At 50.4% G+C, this 16,785-nt stretch overlaps 1 protein-coding gene and 1 long non-coding RNA gene across 13 annotated transcripts in view; one reads left to right on the top strand and one right to left on the bottom strand.

Annotated features, from left to right (window-relative positions):
* Positions 1–16,785, bottom strand: part of PKNOX2 (PBX/knotted 1 homeobox 2) — a 269,249-nt gene that overhangs the window by 160,965 nt on the left and 91,499 nt on the right. The gene's annotated exons all lie outside the window — the stretch shown is intronic.
* On the top strand, positions 7,291–9,706 carry LOC143643171 (uncharacterized). Its single transcript, XR_013156168.1, has 3 exons — positions 7,291–7,989; positions 8,265–8,340; positions 8,712–9,706. It is a non-coding gene; the product is annotated as an uncharacterized LOC143643171 (long non-coding RNA).

Raw genomic sequence — 16,785 nt, forward strand, 5'->3', positions numbered from 1 at the left:
AAAAAGAGACACTCACCTAACTGCAAAGGAGAACCACGCTTGGAATTCAGGAAAAGAGACTGCTGATGTTATTCATTTGATTTTCAGGCTTCCTCCTAGAGGAGAGTGAGCTAGTTGCAAGGTTGTGTTAAAACCATAGCAATCAAAAAATCCATGAAGACGAGTTATTAAAAAACTAGCCATGAGTCCTTAAAACTTGAAGTGTAGTCAGCTCTGGTAGACAGATTCCTTAAGATAGCTGGAGGGATTAAGGGGGAAAGGAAACGAGCAGAAGCAATGGCAGAATATTCGGCAACTGTAAATATTCTCATATCCACCACTGCTCATCTATTGTATCTCCAGTGCCAACATCAGGGCCCAACACATATGAAACCACCAATAAATATGTGTTAAATGTACAAATGCATGAAACCAAATCTCTAGGAAACGATCACTATTTGCTATTATCCCCTAAGTCTTTGTAGGAACTTACCAAAATGTCAAGAACCACCCCACCAATGAAGATGCAACAAATGGCCTACATCTAAACGTCCCAGCATGCTTTTGGGTGCCTCCTGCCAAAGGCATTTGAAGGACCTAAACCATCCCCTAGTCTACTGAAGAGAGAAGCAACCTGCCAGTCTCATGCCTAGACTCATCCTCAGTCCCATACTGGACAGAGGACATCATCTGCCACCATCAACCCAATTACACAGTTAACCAACTGCCAAGAGACCAAGGGTGCTTGGGCCTGGGAGACTTTGTTGTGACTCCGTTAACAGTTAGCAGTCAGCAGTCAGGCTGGATTCCCCAGCCCTGGCATTAATTGTAGCCCATGTGCTATGATTACAAAATGGAATTAAATGGCATGCCAAATTAAAGAGTTATTTTTTCTAATAAATATTTTGCATAGGATGTGTTTATAATGGCATCAATTATTTACACTGCCATATAGAGAAAGCATAAATATAAAGAGAGAGATCAGACGGTTCCTGTAGGAGAAATAAAATGAACGTTTCCATCAGGGTAATAAATACCTGTGGTCTAAGTATGGGGCTGGGGCTGAGGGAGAGGGGCAGAGAGAGAGAGGGACATCTCGAGAACAAATCTGACAAGGCTTTTGAGGGAGGAATATGTTAAAAATGAAAGTGAGTACAGAAAGTTTAAATATTTAATACCCGCATTAATTCTAATTCACACTTTATTTTTCAGATTAAAAATTTACGAGAATTCCCATCTCTTTCATCCTTCTCCTTCCAGGGGGCATTTTGCGGTCACTGTTCCAGGGACTACCCTTAGCAGCACCTGGGAACTTCCCCGTCTCCCCCTTTCACCCTGCGGCACTGCTCCTTCCCCTCCCCCCAAGCACCTCCCTTCACTACCCCTCCAGGAAGCCACTGTCCTTGGGATTCTGGCGCCAGAATGACTGATGAGACCAGAACCACTTCCTGGCCTCCTCAGCCCACTCCAGAGAGTGCCATGGGATGCTCAGAGATGGCTTAGCCAAGTTGTGGTTTCAAAGTGCTTGTCCAAGTCCAGCTCTTAGGGTATAGGTCACGGAGAAGCACCACCACTGAATCAATCTCTCCTTAAAGCAGGAGGTTTCCTCTCACATACAGCCCCAGACGCTCCTGGCCCTCCAGGAGCTTGTATACGGAAGCCCACCAAATCAGCTTTATACACTTTAAATGAAGCTACTGAAAGTCAGAATTAACGTGGGTGTAAGGAAGAGCTAACTTCCTGAAGGTCACCGTTGGGAGAGTAGCTTTAGAAGAATTACTTCAGCTTCAACACCAGCTCCCAGCTGCAGGCCCTGTCCCCACCCCAGCATTAAACTGGGTGACCAACCTCCCCTCCTGATAAAAGTAAAACATACACCTATAGTCCTTTAGGAAGCACTTCCCTACACCCCATCTGATCCAATCATTCCAGCGATGTGGTCACAATTCTGTTATCAGCCTTCATTTTATACACGTGAAAGCCCAGGTTCCAAAATGTCACGGGACAGGTCCAAGGTCTCTCTCTCTCCCCCCTAAATTCTAAATTCCTTTCATCACTGTTACGATGTAGTTTCTCCAGCATGTGGCTTCCAAAATACCGGACATGGAAGGGAAGGGGAAAACTGGGCCAGGAGATGCCTTTCAACCCCGCAGCCTGATTTCTGAGTGTCCAGTCTGTGTGGCGGTAACTTCTCAGAGGTAACTATGCTCCCTGCTCACCTCACAGTCCCCTGTGTCTTCGCTCCAGTCTCCCCTCTGAGACTAGGTGGCCTTAGGCCCGAGACCTTCAGAGGATGTTTGTTGGCAAAGTTGTCTCAAAGTCCCAACTTTTCTTTGGGCTTTAAATCGTCAGACACTGCTATGGTGTCTTCTCCCTCTCACGCACCCCTCCCCCCATCACTTACCACAAATGCTTGTACAAACACCTTCATAAATAGTGCTGATTAGCTCCTTGTTCTAATCAGGCCTCTGCCCAAAGACAATTCCCTCCACCCCCCACTTCCACTCCTCCTCATGCTTCTGCTGATCTACAAAGTGCCTATAAATCAGCAGGGAACACACACACACACACACACACTCTCACACACACACACTCACACACTCCCTCCATCAGAGGGCTGAACCCATGGCAGGGATCTGAGCTATCGATCTGGTGCTGAGAGCTATTTGGGGTTTTTGGGGTTTTTTTTGTTTGTTCGTTTGTTTTTTAATACTGAATACCTGCTAGAGTCAGGCCAGCCCTTCAAATGAGAGGAGCCAGGCTAGAAATCATTCCAGCTTAATATCAGGAGAGCTGAATCCCTCTGAGAGGCACCTTCTTCCTCTCAGTAGCATAATTCAAGCAGCTTCCTCCTGAAAGTGCAAGGAAAGTGAGGCCCCAGCCAAACACAGAGCACTACTGGAAGAGCTCAAAAGGAACAGCTTCAGAAATACCCCCTCTCCCACCAAACCTAGGGACAAGCACACACACACACACACACACACACACACACACACACACACACCATCAACTCCAGCCCATCTTTCCATTCATTTCAGATGACAGCACTATTCAGGGACAGGAGCCAGAGCTACATGGGTACAGGAGAACACACACAAGCTCATGGAGATGAGTTTGGCAGACCACTTGTTCAGCTTCACTGAACAAGTCCACCCACCCCTCCCACTCTCGCTCAGTTATAAAATCTTCAGATGATGCTAAAGGACAAAAGAGTAGCAAAAGAGAAGGTGATTCAGCCAAACGAAGGTGCTGTTGGGGGTTCATGCTGCGCTGATGACCGTAACAAACAGTGCTAGCAATCTCAGTGTCAATTCCTTTCTCCCAAGGGCCACAAACAGCCTCTCGTTCACCTACATCAAAATCACAAGGGAGATAAGGTGTATGAGGAAGGCAGTATTCTAAAGACCTAGTACAGTGCAGAGCACATTTTAGACACTCTTGCTTTGCTCTTTCTTTCCTCCTGTTCTTTCCTCATTTCCTTGTGTTAAATAAAATGACTTTAAAACCTGGGACCTGAGGTAGGAAGAAAACAGGCCTGTCCTGACCCCCGGCTCTGGCCTGTAGATTGGTGCTGCTGCTCTACTGATAAGGCGCTCACGATGGTAGTTCATCAAGAAGTTTTTTGGCTACAGGTACTGAATGAAAGGTACCTGGTAGCAGGATCCGGGGTCTGAGTGGATAAGAAAGAGGAAGGTAAGGAAAAGTGTTCTCCCTTCTTAGGGGAAGGAGTTCTTTGCCCACTGAAATGGGGTCATCTTAATTCATACACCTTCTTTTTAAAAAAAATAAGAGTTGTTATTAAGTTTCCAGAAAAATCAGGCAGAGCGTCAGAGTTTCCATATACTCCCCTCTAATATGCACAGTTTTCCCTAATAACATTTTGCATTAGTGTGGTACATCTGTTAGAATTGATGAAGCACTGTTACTATAATTGTACTATAACTACAGCCCATAGTTTACATTTGGGTTCACTCTTTATGTTGTATAGTTTGAGGGCTTTTTTTTTTTCCTGGTAATGTATATACAATCGAAATTTTCCCACTTTACCCTCTTTCAAGTAGACAATTCAGAGATATTAAAGGCATTCACAGAGTTCTGTCACCATCACTCCCAGCCATTGCCAATACTTTTCCATCACTCCAAACAGAAACTCTGCACCAGTTAAACATTAACTCCCACCCAGCCCCAGGTAACCTGTATTCCAGTTTCTGCTTACCAGTATTTTTCAAAAGCGTTTACCCACTTCCCACCTCCACACTCCCCACACCCTACCTCTTTCATGAATCAGGGCCACCTTGCAGACAAACCATGTCACTTGCACAGGGAAGGTAAACAATCCAAGAGTAAAGGAAATCACAATTGTTGCATGCACTCAAAAACCAGTGAAACATAAACCTATCTCAGCGCTAAAATTTACTGAGCTCCTCTTGACACAGGCCTTTATCACACATATCACCCCTCCCACAGCTGGGACAACTGCAGAGGGTGAAGCCACTTGCCTCAGGGCAGGGACAGGTCAACTATAGAGGAGAGCAGTCAGGGCGCCTGACTCCACAGCCCACCTACCCTCTTTCCACTCCCTCTCAATCTGCACATGCAAGGCCTTTGGCAAGTCAAGGAATGGAGAAGGGGAGGGGCTACTTCTCTGAGAGTTTGGACTGGTGGGGAGGAGGGGACACTTTCCCCCTTTTTTTTTTAATTGTGGTAACCTCTATAGAACATAAAATTTGCCCTTTTCAAGTGTTCAATTCAGTGGCATTTATTTCATTTATGATATTATATTACTCTCACCACCCTCCATTACTAAAACTCTTGCATCATCCCAAACTCTGTACCCATTAAGCAATAATTGCCCGTCCTTCTTGGCCCTTAGCAATCTCTAATCTCCTTTCTGTCTCTATAATTTTCTTATTCTAATATTTCATATATGTGGCATTATGCGATATTTGTCTTATTGTGTCTGGCTTCTTTCACTCAACCTGATGTCTTCAAGCTCATCCATGTTGTCATGTGCATCAGAATTTTGTTCTTTTTTGTGGCTGACTAATATTCCATTGTGGGTGTGGACAGAACACATTTTGTCCATAGTTCATCTGTTGATGGACACTTGGGTTGTTTTCACCTTCTGGCTGTCATAAACAAAGCTGCTATGAACACTGGTGCATATGATCTATTTGAGTTCCTGCTCACTCTTTCAGTTTTCCTATTCAGGATCCTCTGACTAGACACTCGGCACTGGGATACTCCCCCGCTCCTCTAGAGTGTCACAGAAAAACCACAGATGACCTACAAAACTCTGGAGAACAAGGGTGGGGTGGGGGAGCCATGAGGGCTTTACTCCACTGAGAAACCCAGCCACAGTCGGCTCTGAGCACTGCCCACCCCCCACTAGGCTGCCTGAAGGTGGAGGCAAGACCTCACCAGCGTCTCCATCTGTCGCTGGGTGGAGACGGCCCCAGTGAAGTCAAGCAGCCAGCTAGGGTGAGGTGGTGGAAGAGGACAGGAGTGGAGCGAGCAGGGTTGTGGGTGTCTCCCCCCAGAGAGAGGGAGCCAAAGAGGCTTTTCACGGAGCCATATGTGTTGCTGGGGGTGGTGTAAGCATCCCAGATGTTGATCAGCATGGGACAGAGAAAGGCCTTGGAACTTTTCTAAGGTGGGTTTGTTTATAGGATTTGAAATAAGGGTGTCACAATCATGTATCTTTGGGAAGCCCCAGGTGAAACTGGATTATCGTTAGTGCTGGATTTCTTAGAGCCTTTCAAATTGAAATATCCTTTGCAATGTATCCCAAGGGTCCTTACAGAAGGTATGGCCTGAAACCTCTCCCAAAGTTGCTTGGGTTTAGAGTTGTTCCCAGCCTCATCCCCTATGGAGCCCTCTGTTGCAAAGCCCACTTTGGGAAATGCTGATCTAGGGCGACGCTCCCATTTCACAGATGGGGCCAAGGGTGGTGGGAGCCCATGCAGTTTCTAAAACTGGGCCTTTCCCAAGTCCTCACCACCCCCTCACCTCCCCCCAAACCCCTCTCCTGCCGTGTATATGGCTGACAATTATCCTACACCTGTTTCCAGGGATTAAAGAAACTGTGTCTGGCTGCTGCTGTGGCTCATGGAAGAGAGGACATCTGTCTCCTCCTTTTGGGTGGGGAAGGAAGAATTAGACCCCTTGAAAGTGAGAGGCCACTGAACAGAGTAGAGGAGGGAGTGTGGCAGTGACAGGAGAGCTGGGCAGCCTACAGGCCACCTTACCTGCACTCAGCCACCGCCCCATCCTCCCCACAGTTTGAGCAGGAACCACCCAGGTCACGTCCCAGCCCCCTATGTCCAATCCTGCCATCGTTAGGCCCACTCGGACACCTGTCCCTCATCTCAGTTTCCCCATCTGCTAAGGGCTCTTTTCTGGGAATGAGCTCACATGCAGGGAGAAAGCCCCAGTGCCCCCACGTCCACAGCAGTAGCGGCTGCATTCCAAGGGACATGGCAGAAACCCCCAGCTTCCTGGAAGTGACAGCCAGCTCAGCCAGGGAGGGGGCAGGGCTGGGAGTGACTGCAATGGAGGCATGAGTCCCCCTTCCCCAGGTAGCCCCCACACTGGGCCTCCTAGTCCTTACCCATAAAACGGATCGAGGGCCCCCACTCCCCACACCCCATAGCTCCTAATCTCTATCTTTACTTCCAGAGACTCTTTTTCTGAAAATGTTTAGAGAAAAGAGCTTAGATCCCAGGCATCGGGGATGGCCTCACCCTGCTCAGAGGCTGGGAGTTTATTCCTAAGGGGAAGGTGATCCCCTCCCACCCTCAAAAAGTAGGGAGAGGACTAATTTCCCAGAGGTGAGAGGTGGGGGAGTGGGGGTAGGGGACAACGAGATGAGAACAGTGGAATTCAAAAGGTCCTGGAAGAGCTGGATGAAAGGATGCAGAAAAGGGGGCCAGCACCAGTCCCCATTTATACACCACCCTGGGACTTTCACCTCCCAGCTTTGAACCCTGCCAAGGCAGCTGTTGTCCAGACAAAGACCCAGCACTTCCTCCAGCCAGGCCAGACTGGGCGGTCTGAAGATGGGTGGAGGGCGGGGGATGGGGGGGGTGCACTACAGGGATGAGTCCGAATGTGTCGTCTCTGGTCCGTGTCCCCACCCCCCACACACACCCCACCCTGCGCTAAGACCAGACCTGAGAACGCCATCTTCCAGGGGGCCCGTTCTGGCTCTCCCCCCACCCCCTTCCCGCTTTGCTCCTCAGCCACACGCCCTTGGGCTGAGCTAAGTCCAGAACCCGGCTGAGTAGGGGAATTGTTCTGAGAAAGTGGCCCGTTGGCTGGTTGCTATGGAAACCGACATACCACAGTGCTGACCCCGGAGAGGTTTAGCACGCTCCCCCAGCAGGGATGCCAGCAGCTGGACTGCAGCTGTTACTGCCTAAGTGGGGGCTGCAACCGCAGCCAGCAATCCCTGCTGTTTGCCTAAACTGGTCCGGCGGCAGATCCCCTCCATTTGCTCCCGCCCCCGATTCTCCTATAGCTCCCTCTCCACTTCAGCAACAGGAAGAGAGCAGCTGAGTGGGCCCCGACAGGAGCGGGGGGTGGTAAGGGTGTGCGGCTTGCCACTTGAGAGGAGGTCTCCTTTATGAGGCACATGGCACTCTTTGAATGGTAGCGTGGCATCACCCCCACTGTACAGCTGGGGAAACTGAGGCCCGAGGGGATGGAGATTGGCCCCTAGTCACACCTCCAGGTCTTGGCAGAGGTGGGCATTTTGCCTCCCAGCAGAAATCCAGAGTAACCTGCTCGGTGCAGGCAGGGGCCCTTTAACCAACTTCACTCCTGGATCCCACCAAGTGGAGGGAGGGGGTATTGGTGCCTCAACAAAAGGAGTCCCAGGAAATCAACAATAAGAACAGAAAGAGGGATAGGCAAACAGGACAGGCAAAGAAGCCTGCGAGTTGGGGAGCGGGAGAGGAAGGGAGACAGAAGTACTGAGAGGCAGAGAAAGAGAAGGAGAAAGGGAGAGAGGTAAGGAGCTGCCCAGACTGAGTTGAAGAGGGAATGGAAAAGATCGCCTCCCCCCAAGGGCTGGGTTCTGAGGCTCTACCCTCAACCCCAAACAAAGCCTGGTGGGATAATCAGAATTGCATCAGAAAGACGAGGGGAGGGAAGACGAGGGGAGAAGGGGCAAAGGTGGAGGGGATATTAACACTGGTTTCCGGGAGGCTCCCCTTCCATCCCTCAATGCCTTCAGCTCCCCAAGCGGCCTAACGCAAACATGCCAACCGGCCTCCCCACCGCAGTGTGAAGCTTCCAGACTCAGGCCAGGCTCATCTGAACCCGAAGCCGAACAAACACCCCCTCTGCCCGCCGGGAGAGGTGAGACAGCGTTCCCTCCGGGCGGTCCCCTCCTGCAGCCAGAGCACAGGCTTCCTTTCATGCCCCGGTACAGCCTGCCTCACGCGCAGTTTTTTCTGACCCTTGTCCCCACTCCTCGAGGGACATCACTCTTGCTTGCCCAAGTGGCCATGCTGCTGGGCAAGGAGCCCGTAGGCAGCCGGCTCCCTCCTCCTCCTCCTCCTCCTCCTCCTCACCTTTGGGCCCCGCCCCTTGACCCATCCTCATTCAGAACTGGATCTAACATCAAACAGCATCTTGCGAAGAGGCGCCCCCCACCCTTCTCCAGAACACGCTTTCACTGCTCATAATTACTTAACGCCCCTCTTAATATTAATACTCTTCCTCTCCAGCCACCCAAAAAGAGCTGCAGGTGACTGAAGATGGCTCTGCCTCCTCGCCTTTTGGTGCTGTTGTGAAGCTGTTGTCTTATAAAGGCTCCCACTGGGCAGACACAGACACAGGGACTCAGGGAACAGCCAGAGATGTGCCAGCCTCACACTCCAGAACTGACGGCCTGGCCTGCTTGGTGCTGGGCCGGCAGACAGCTTCTGTATGTACCATGTTTTTGATAAAAAGTGGTTATCTCGGGTAAGTTATTTACATGTCTGCAGACCTGAGGCATTGGAGCAGACATCTTGCTCCTCTGGCCCCACCGCTCTGCCCTCGGAGCAAGACCAGCGGGTCAGTTATGGACACAGAGCCTTGCCTTGGAGGTCAAATGCATGGACAATGGGTCATGGAGAGGCATTTATTGAGCCAACTCTGCAGTGCCTAGCACTGAGTGTGTGGTAGCCAGGAGGGGTGTGTGGAAGACACCCAGGCACACGTGCCTGCCTGCAACAAGGAAAATGGGCCCACCCAGCCCGTGAAACACAACAAAGTGTGCACGGCAGCAGTGTACTCTGCACGAAGTGGCAGTAGGGGCCGACGTCTGCGCTCTCCTGAGGAAGAGGTGCCCTGAAGAAAAGGTGCCACAGAGAGCCCCTGCCCATTTCCTTAGACAAAGCCCAGGCACTTACTGGGTGCTTAGGGGTCTTAGGGCAAACGGGGTTGGTGAGAGGGAAACCATATCAATGAAACCATGCCAACAGCGACACTCCAGCCAGGGAGGCCTCTCTACTTCTCCTCTTGGAAAAGACAGACACATCAATATCCAACCCCAGGAAGCCGCACATCCCATCCTGAGAGCAAGCATCTCTCCATCCTGCAAATGCCCTTCCAGGATGAGAAACGGGGCAAGACAGAGGACTCCAGGGTGTGAATCACTTTAGGGCTTGGTCATGCAGCCTGAATAAAGACCAGCGTTTACATTCTAAGTCATTTCCACATTCACTACCTCATTTAAATCTCCACCACTTCCGTATGGTGTAGGCAGAGCTTTCTATCCCCAGGCCCTAGATGAGGAGAAAGAGATCCAGAGACACGAAGTACCCCCCTGAGCTCATGCTGGCGAGAGCAGCAAAGCTGAACTTCAGCTGAGGTCTTTGGCTGCAGATGGGGCCTTTCCCACTCCACTCACCGCAAGGCCTCTCCGTTAGGTTTTGTCTTCTATTCAAAGAGTCTGGCGCTTAGCAGTTGTTCAGGAAACATCTTTTGTAGAACAGAAAAACATAAAGTTGCCTTGGTGGCCACAGCAAGCCATGTTCAGCAGTGTGAATGTGTGGTGGGGGGGGGGGGGAAGGAATGTGGCAAAATCCTGCATAAAGATTCAGTTACCACGTGGGAAACTTAGCCCTGAGTACTGAGCCGCCATCTGAAGAGATGGTACTGAAGGAAACGGAACTAGCTTTTAGTTAATTTCTAAAACATCTCAAAACTTTTAACCCATGTGAGTGACAAACATCTTTCTGATTAAAAAGACAAAACTTGGAGGAGGCGGGTGGGTGGGGAGAATTGGGAATGGGTTGGGACAATCAGCAGAGAAGAGGTCAGTCTCCCAGGGGACGAGGGTGGGCTCTCCCCAGCGCACTGGGAGGAGACGGGAAGGATGCCCTTCAGCCTGCACATCAGGGCGTGTGAGTGGGGACAGAAGGCCTTCTCCACCCCGATGCCTGGGAACTCTGCCCCACGGACAGGGTGTTAGGGTGCATGATAAAAAGAGACCAAACTGCAGCACATGGAGAGATTTTGCAACCACAGTCACAAGCTGGAACAAAAAGGCTACTTGACTGACCATTTATTGCAGAATTTTCAAAGAGGTTGGAACTGGCAGAGATTTTAGGGACTACCTTACATGTCCTAGAACAGAACCAGGTGCTCAAAACGTGTCCATTGGATGAATGAACGAGTGAACGAATGAGTACGTCCTCTCGTTTCTAAAGTACGCCGAACTCTGAAACCTATAGTTGATAGTCATAACGATGTGCTGAGGCCCAAAGATCCTGGCGCAGCTTTGGAATCGTCCAGGAGGAAGTCGTGTTTGCTCTTTTCAGTTATCTCGCTAAAGGCTTTTAGTGCAGTGTTTGGAAACCAGTGGCCCCATATGCAGCAACTCCTTACGAATCAGAGTTCAATCTGATTCCATTCAATCGACCTGCATGCAGTTCCTACTATGTGCCAGACACTATGTAGAACTTACACCCCTTATATCCCAGATCGCGACACATCAGCGTTTTCTGCTGTCAGGGCTTCTACGGCAGATGTTGCTGCTACAGCTGGGGAGGAAGCTGCCGACAGGGGCTGTGCTGGTACCAAGGACGGGGACGGATTGTCCGCATTTCCTGGGTCCTGAGCACCCCACGATTTGGGTTAGAGAGACCTGGATGCCCCCCTCATGCCCATCCCTCCCTGCATCAGTCAGAGCCCTCCACCCCTGGCAGGTGGAGGGGGTGGGGGTGGCGAGGCAGGAGGGGAGGGGAGCGGGAGGGGAGCGGGAGGCTGCCACACAGCTTCTCTCCCCTGCCATTTCCTCTGCAGTTCCCTGACTGGCCCTGTTTTTCAGACCTCTAGTAATAAAAACAAGCCAATAAAATGAACATGAAAATATATTCATTAGGATTTATAATGCTCATTAAAACTGCCTGTGTACGAAAGCATGACTTAGCTTCATATAAGTGGGAAAAAAATGCAAATTATACTGCATGCAAAGAAGATATTTCCCTAATCGTCCAATCAAATGCCAGCCCAATTATCTGTGGCCAACCCAATGGGTTAAAATTATACTCTCCTTCCTTGGACACAGTGAGGCGCCTGAAAGTGTTTCATTTTAATAAAAATGAAATCTGGACCCTGCAGAAAACCAGCTTCACTAATGACGTGTTTACACAGAGAAAGACAATTTCTAGTTAATGGTGATTACTACCGAGAACAAATTAAACTTCCCGGAGTATATGGGTTAGAGATAATGGGAAAGGGGAAAAAAAAGTTATGGTTTTTGGTGTGTGTGCGTGGCAGCATGGGGGGACGGGGTGACAGAGAAAGAAAGAAGCTATGGAAACTCTGGGAGGAAGTTGAGGTTGCAGGGATGCTGGGGTAGGGGCAGTGAGAAAAAGCTGGGGAGACTGGCTCCATTGGTTCTGGGGGGTGGGGGGTGGAGCTTGGCACTGGGTGGGGGACCTGGCAGCTGGCTCTGGACCCTCAAAACCGCAGGACTGGCCACCTTCAGTGGGGGCAGGGCCCCATTCTCTCTGTAAGCTCAGGCCTCCAGGGAGTCTGCTGCTCTTCCTTTCTCAGGAAGGCAGGTCCCTAGTTCCCCACTTTACCCAGTCTTTGGGAGCATATGGAAAGTGCTTCTTATTCCACTCCGCTGGTTTAGGATGACCCAGGGGCCAGAGGCAGGACTGGGTCGCAGCCTTCGCACATAAAGCCAAGGGAGCAAACCAGCTTCAGGTGGGCCGTGGAAGAAGCAAACAGGAGGGGAAACAGAATGGCGTTGTGATAATAAAAGCGACATAACTTTGCCTCCCGTTTACTGAGTCCTTCGTGTGTGGCAAGCACTGTTCTAAAATGGCATTCCTTTTAGTATCCTTATTTGCGGGGCAAAAGTATCTTCAGCTTCTTCTTCCTTTTTAAAGCAAGGAAGCTGAGGCTGAGAGACGTACCTGTCTAGGAAGTGAAGGAGTTGGGTTCCAAGCTCAGAGCCACCTGATTCCCAAGCCTGCACTCCTAACCATGAAGCTACACTGTCTTACTGGAATCGACAAGCACTTCCTTCACCACTGATGTCCTGCAGGCTATGAAAACGAAGCCTCCAGCCACCACCTGCCCTTGTGCTCAGCCTCCTGTTGGTTCCTGGCCATTGCAGCTTGGAGACCCTCCTTCAACAGCAACATTTCAGGAAGTTCCAGATCCTTCTGTCCCCCAGGTCCCGTCTCCCCCACCTCCTGCAACCAGGTGAGCCGGGGGCAGGGAGCAGAAAAGGGAGCCAGGATTTCTCTCATGCTGAGGCTGTTTTTGTTTTTTTTTTTTAATTAAAAAAATTTTTTTTTATCGTGCTGAGTTTTAATGTATGTTCTTTTGTAAACAAGAACAATCATTTGTGAACAGGCCCAGATGCAAACAGTCCCCAAATCAGGAATTCCAGCTCAGAGGCGCAGAATAATACAGCTTTGGGGAAGATTTAATAATAGTAAAATTAAAATTGTAACGGAAGCATAATGAAGAATGTGGTACAAGCAGGCACGGCAAAGGAGGGGGGTGGGTGGAGAAAAGCCTTCACAGATTAGCCCCTATGGAATAGGGATTGGTTGAGAGAAACAGTAAACAATGCACAGAAATGCAACTTAATTATCTCTCAATTCTTAACATTCTACCAAAGCTACATGGAAGGCTTTGATGTTGGCTCCTCTGTCTCCACGCTCATCGAGGAAGATCATTTACTAAGAAATCTGCAACCTCTCCAGCAGCTGAGCTGGGCAGAGCTTCTGGATTTGGATACTGAGAAATAGGGAAGGCGCAAACTATCTGGGAAGAAAGAGTCTCCTGGGGGCAACCAAGCTGTTGGATTGGTGGACAGAAAGGGAGCTTGGAGGACTGGGGCACAGGGATTAGAGCCCTAGGTGGCAGGGCTCAGTGACACCTGTCTTGGGAGTTAAGTGTATGGGCCTCCGAGAGGAACCCAGGGTCTGTCAACCCCAGGACTGGCTTTGCCAGCACCTGGCTACTTGCTAGGTGCAATCTGGGCTGGGCTGCACCCCCACATTCCATAATACACACACACACACTGTGAGTTACACAGAGTTAGGGGTGCTTCTGATGTTCCTGGTTTTGCACCTGAGGTTACAGCCAGGCAGGATCAGTAGGGAAGAGACCCAGAGGAAGGTGGACATTCAATTCTGAGTCAAATGGCTCTTTTAGAGGTGCTTGAGACAGATTCAATGTGCTCCTGCATTCAGACACCTAGCCTGCTCCCCCCACCCAAGGAATCCGGGGCCTGGCTCTCTCTCTTCGAAACTGCCCCAGTCATGACACCCCAGCCTCTAATTGACTTTCTTCCTCTCTGGAGCCTCCTTTACTCTTTACAAATGGATATTTTTAGGAACAGGAGGGATTTTCATCTGGTTGGTTAAATGCTTGGAGACGGGGATGGATGAGTTGAACTTCTTTGGGTCCCAGGCATACCTAAGAATGCAAGAAACCAGAACTATGGACCTGGAAGGCCCTATATCCAGGTTCTCTCAGAGCTTCACCTTTTCCTTTACTCTTGTCCAACCCCTCGGAAGGCTCCTGAAGTGCAACCAAGACTGCGTCCTGTGGCTCCCTGCTCATGAGATCATCTGGGGGGGGGGGGGGGGGTCCCAGCCCCTTGGAGATGGGGTCTCAGGGTGCCAGTCCTGGGCCCACACTCTGATGCCTAGGGGCCAAGTCACATGAGTCCAAAAGAAGTCTTCTGATTTCCAGAAGAAACAGCCAACACACACAGGTGTCTAGGCTGCCGAAGGAGGGCTGGGGGAGGGAAGGAAGAGATGGCTTTTCCCTGCACGGAAAGTGGGGATGCTGCAGCTGTCGTTGCCCCTGGATGAAATATTTCTGTGGTTCTTCAGCATTGTAGGTTTCTCCCCCATCATTCCATGAACCATCTCCTCCAGTCTCCCTTCTAGGCTAAGTTCTCCGACTTCACAGATAGGGAAAGCTCAGGCCCAAAGAGCATCTTGATCCCAAATTTTAATGGAGGCTTCTGAGGGGATATCAGTAAAAGCAGACATGGCCTATACTGTCTGTGCTACTTCTAGCCATGAGTTGAGGAAGGATGGGACAATCTCAGTATTGAGACCATTTCTTTGGGATGCTGAGCTTCAGAGATTCTAGTGTGTTAGAGCTAAGCTGAAGCTGAATATCCTGTCTCATTTAGCAGGACAATTTCCAGAAGTGAACAAACCATCCCCCACCCCTGCCTTCACCATCCTCTAACCTACTAGTTTTACCTCCCAGCATGTCAGCCCTGTGCTTGGCTCCCATAGCCTTTATCTCATTCTGAAAATATCTGGCTTATTTGCTTATTTATGCTGATCATCTATCCCTCTTCCCCACTAAAATATAAATTCCTCCAGGAATTGATCAGCAATAGGGCCCCATGCCCGGCACATGGCAAGTACTCCATAAGCGCTGGTTGAATGAAGGAGTCAAATGCCCTGGCTGCCCCCATGAGAACAGGGCCCAAAGCCCCAGAACACCACCATTCCTGTCCTCCCTTTTTCAACCTCACCCTGGGGGCCACCCAGTCCTCTCAAGTGACGACCTCGAGTTCTGAGCAAGGCTGGATCTCGGAGCCAATGAGGGGCCATGCGGGACAAAGGAAACACTCCTAGAATCTGGAATAGGACAGAAAGAGGCATCAAGCACCCACTGGGGACCAGGCATGCTCTGAGCACTCTGCATGTCTTAGCTCATTGCATCCTCCCACTGCAGGTGTTTGATCCTGGTCAGTCCACTAACCAGCTGTGTGACCTTGTATGCTAGCTCATCAGCTCTGAAAGGACAGGGACTGCATATCGTTCACTGCTTCTCCCTCAGCATCCAGCATAATACCTGCTATGTGGCAGGCACTCAATGAATACTTACTAAATGAACAAAGGAAATGTTTGGCCTAGCTCTGTCCTAGGATCCTGAGATGTCTTGGCCGTAATTACCCATTGGTCTGTAGTATGTGGGCCAGTTTTCCATTTCCTGTTAGCTCAGGAGGTCTCTAATGTTGTCTCCAAGAGCCCAGCAGGACCTCAGACTTAGAATTCACCCAAATCCCTGTCCTCACTGCTCAGCTCTGGAGCTGGAAGAAGAGAGAGTTGGCCAGAGCAGGCAGGCAGTTACGTGAGGTTACCAACCACATGTAGGACCCTTCCTTTCACCCATTAGCCAAACTGGGTGGGATGCAGCATCCCTGCATGATCCCATATACTGCTACAGGGAACAGGTAGTCAAAGCAAGTCTGTGAGCTTAGCAGGGTGGCACTGACAATTCCCTTCACTCTACAGATGTGGAAACTGAGGCCCAGAATGGTTTAGCCACTTGCTCCCAGCCTCAAAACCAGGACTCCTGGTTCTTGAGCTCCTTCCCCCAATTGCCCTGGGGTTGAAAACAGAGCCCTGATTCCCTTGGCTGAGGAAGAAGCTGCTGAAGGGGTGACTTCAACCCCACCAGGGTGCAGCAGCTCCCAGGCACCCCCACCTCATGGCCTTGGAAGATCAGAGGCCAGAGGGAGATTCCGGGTGCTGAATTTTTGCTGAAGACATCAGATGCATGCACCTCTTCACTTCAGCTGTCTAATGCACACTGACTTGCCGGCTCAGTTTGTTTCCTTGATGTGTGTGCTCTTCAGTCCCCAGGAGCCCGAGGAAGCCTGGTGTTACATAAGCACCTCATCAAGATAAACATCCAGCGAGAGGCTGCTTCCTCCCAGCCCCCAGCCCTGGAGGAGCACTTACCTCTCCCCCACACTGCCCCAGAATGCAAAGACAGGTTTTCTCTCCTGATGACTGCCCCTTTATGACCAGGTGGGCGGCCTGTGGAGCCTGGTCCGATCTGGGGCATCTCTGGGCAGCTTGCTCCTCCTGTAATGGAGAAGGCAACAGGGGATCCTCTTCTATCCTGACCTCCCGGCTTCCTCCTGAGCATCCTGGCATCCCGAATGTCATTTCTGTATTTATAGAAAACCTACTGTGTGCCAAGCTCTGTGCTTGATGCCAAGGATCCAGCAAGGCGTAAGCCAGGATCCCTTTCTCGGGAAAACCCCAGGCAAGAGCTGAAGAGAGTTTTATGCAAAAAAAGCACTCCCAATTGGCAGGGATGTTACAGGGACATGTGTGCATTCTGGGGACCCAGCATGGAGGAGGTAGCAGCTCTGCCTGGCGGACGCTGGTGGCATTTGCACAGGCCCTTGAGGGACACATAGGCATGAAGAATGGTCGGGGAACCAGAAGTGGACGGCGGAACCAGGTTTCTTTTGTTGGTCCTGAGATACTCTCAAAAGGATCCTGTCTGGCTGGCCTC

The sequence above is a fragment of the Tamandua tetradactyla genome, chromosome 8 (assembly GCF_023851605.1).
Source record: "Tamandua tetradactyla isolate mTamTet1 chromosome 8, mTamTet1.pri, whole genome shotgun sequence".
Lineage (NCBI taxonomy): Eukaryota > Metazoa > Chordata > Mammalia > Pilosa > Myrmecophagidae > Tamandua > Tamandua tetradactyla.